This window comes from Alosa pseudoharengus, unplaced genomic scaffold (genome assembly GCF_046254945.1).
Source record: "Alosa pseudoharengus isolate Yale_2024_CS ecotype anadromous, Long Island Sound unplaced genomic scaffold, YU_APseudo_1.1 YU_APseudo_1.1_scf_4, whole genome shotgun sequence".
Taxonomy (NCBI): domain Eukaryota; kingdom Metazoa; phylum Chordata; class Actinopteri; order Clupeiformes; family Clupeidae; genus Alosa; species Alosa pseudoharengus.
The window spans coordinates 11,735,123-11,738,319 of NW_027468774.1; the positions used below are offsets into that span (position 1 = coordinate 11,735,123).

Genomic DNA, 3,197 nt, shown 5'->3' on the forward strand with positions numbered 1-3,197 from the left:
CATCATGGTTACTAACCACCATCTTCACCATCATCATCATCACCAGTAGGCTACCATCTTCATCATCATCACCATCCAACTCTCAAGGCACCCAAAGCACTATACAGTGAAGGGGAGAATAACACTAACCACCACCAGTGTGTAGCACCTCCTGGCACCCTGTGTGTTGCTCCATCCCATTCCCTCTCCTCCCTCATCTAACTCTTGCACCATCCCATAGAGTGTCCCAGTGACTTCCGTTTTACTTCCGCTACAAGGGACCTATCTTTCAAAAAAATATGAACGGGAGTTAATGGAGAGATAACAATTCTTTTTTGGTCCAGTTTGAATTGTGCCACGAATTTCACATATGATGTGTGTGAATTTAAAAGATAATTTTTCACGTCAAGAAAGTACTGTTGTTCGATAGACTTCCAAAGTTATGTTGTTTTTGTACGAATCCGCTCAGTAGGCTAGACCATAGATATATATAGAACACTAGATGTCTTACGGCGGCGTCCAGAACGTCCGCAGAGGTCGGCCATCTTACTACAGTCAAGCTTTCTGTCAGAATCTGTGGAACCTGAGGCAAACTGAGGTAAGGTCCATGATCTGCACAAACATAAATACTCTTATCTCGCTGACATTTTGATGGATTTACAAACAGTTTGGTTTCTTAAAAACGTTATTAGCGTGGTTATAATCCTGGATGCTTGAACATGTTAAAATCGCAGCTTTTCTCTTCTAAAAACGACTTAATCGTGCAGCTTAGTTGTGTATCGTGGCTAGGCTACTAGCTAGCACACAATCATTTTACATTGATGGGAGAGGCAGAATTGGTCTTTATTTTCAATATAACTGAAGCTGCTCATGGTTTTTATTTTCGGGTTGGTTTGTTAAAAACATCTTACATCATGATTTCTACAGGAAATTGCTGACATAAGACGCCAGACTTTTGTGCAGCCTATGGATGCGCTAATCGACGTTGTCTGGAAGTGAGAACCCGTGGGATTACCTTTCACTGGTAAGATATTAGCACATTATTATGATTTATTTTTAGGATAATCGTTAGTTACTTAGTGGAAGTATGTTCTATACAGGTTATGTTACACAGGAACAGCGGGGCTATGACAATAGTATTAATATATTGTTGTTTTACTTCACACAAAAAGATGACCCAAATGAGCTCGACTGAGGAGATATTGGAAGTTGGGCGGATTTAGCTAACGTATCTAGCAGCTCGCCCACTGTTTAATTACTGTCTGAATTTTTCCTGCATGCGAGCGATGGAGAATATGATCGCTATATTATTACGGACAGTAGAATAAAGGCTATAAGACTAGTGTCACTGACATCGGAGTCGGAAAACTGGGTTGCGATTCAGTGTAAAGCCCGTCTCCTCCAAACTAAACATTAAGTGGCGTCTCTTCGGAGACGTCATTTTCTTGATCTGGCTGCCTGCCTGAGGTAATCGAATGATAGAGGAAGAGGCTGAAAGTTGCAACAAAGTACTGCGGCGGGAAACATTGGAAGTATGTAACTACTGTAATGAAAGCCTAGAACAACCATATACATAATATACGCCGCATTGGCTGCTGGAAACAAGAAATTTTATCTTATGTGTTATTAATCTATCAGTCACTATTATTTTTAACCAGCATTTGGCTGGTGGCTAGTGCTAATTTCAATCCCTCCCTGATCTGGGTACATTTCTCACTTTTTTAAGGTTTCCCACAAACGGAGAAAGGAAAAGGAAGTGGGAAGTTGCCCTACGGAGGGATGGTTTTGTCGCTACTGACAGAACACTGCTCTGCAGTGACCACTTTCGGACTGACGACTTCGACAGGACGGGGCAGACTGTCTGACTTAAAAATGGTGTTGTGCCAACTATTTTTAACTTCCCTGCTCATCTTCAAAGGGTATGTGTATATTTGACCAACAATAATTTAAGTGGTGAGCGAGCTTCTCAACTAAACAGGTCCTGTCTTGTGTTTGTGTAGTGTACTTATTAATACTAACCATCATGACTTATAGTAATACTAATCCACTCTATTTCTCTTTCTTCCCCTCTTACCTCACTTGTGAGGTCAACCTTTACCAGTCCTCAGCCATCCTTGTATTTGATGTCCCACTGACTCTCATCGCACCTGAAATCCCATCCCTACAACTACCCTACCATCTCTTGTTGCTGTCCCCTTGCCCGGACTTCCTGGCCCGCACAGCCTAGCGACCCACAACCTGGCTCTACTTGACAATTCCTAATCCTATGGACAATTTATCTCCTACACTGGACTCAGACCTGAGAATCTCGCCATGGCAAAAATATTTTTTTTCTTCATGTGTGGCCCTAATACTCCGTTGTACATGTGTAATGTTTTGGCGCCCTCTGAGTAAAATTTTACATTTACCTTCGAGACAGTTTTTAAAATTGAAATCTATGTTTGTGAATTGATGTGTATGGTTGAGAGTTTTTGTTGAAAATTAGCTTGTCATTTGAAGGGTGTGCTTCTGTGTGCGCCTATGTCTCTATCTGTGTCTAACACTCTCGCAAACATACACTCACTCTGGCATAAAAAGAAGAATTGTTTAATTTCCACTGAGCTTGTGGAGATGATGCGTCACCTGAACTCCGATGGCTGCTGAGGCTGAAGTGGCTGTGGGCCCAGCTGGATGAGGACCATATTTTTTAAAGGATCATCATGCTTCTGTAACACCTTTGTTCAAACATTCTGATTTTAGGAAATCTTCAAAAATATTTGAAAAGTACCTTTATAATATCTAATGAAGTAAATATTTGTAAACAATGTGTTTCAGACTGGTTTACTACCATTTCATGTAAATAGGGGTCTAGTGGTAAAATAAGAGGTGGGTAAACTATTAATTCTGTGATCGCAGTAGGTTGACTGTGTAATGCGCTTGTTTAAAAAAGACATTCAGAACAGAGTTGATGATGCTGAAGGTTACTGTTTAATGTTTACACCAATACTAGTGGTACTTCATACAGTGCATTTTGTGATTATGCTATATTACGAGGTGCATTAGATTTATTGAGAGGTGGGTAAACTATTTCTGAAATTTCAGAGGTGGGTAAAACTTCACTTATGTTTAGCCTCCACTAAAAATATATTCATTCAAAATTGGAAATATGGACATGTATGGTTATTTGTCTCAAGGCCTCAATTATTCATAAGTATGCAGTGTTATAAATGCATGGTGTA

The 3,197-nt window shown here is 40.2% G+C and overlaps 1 long non-coding RNA gene across 1 annotated transcript; it reads left to right on the plus strand.

The window, feature by feature from the left end:
- Window positions 1-489: 489 nt before the first annotated feature.
- Window positions 490-2,783, plus strand: LOC143101711 (uncharacterized). The gene is made up of 3 exons (XR_012982516.1): window positions 490-577; window positions 907-1,003; window positions 1,706-2,783. It is a non-coding gene; the product is annotated as an uncharacterized LOC143101711 (long non-coding RNA).
- Window positions 2,784-3,197: the final 414 nt, after the last annotated feature.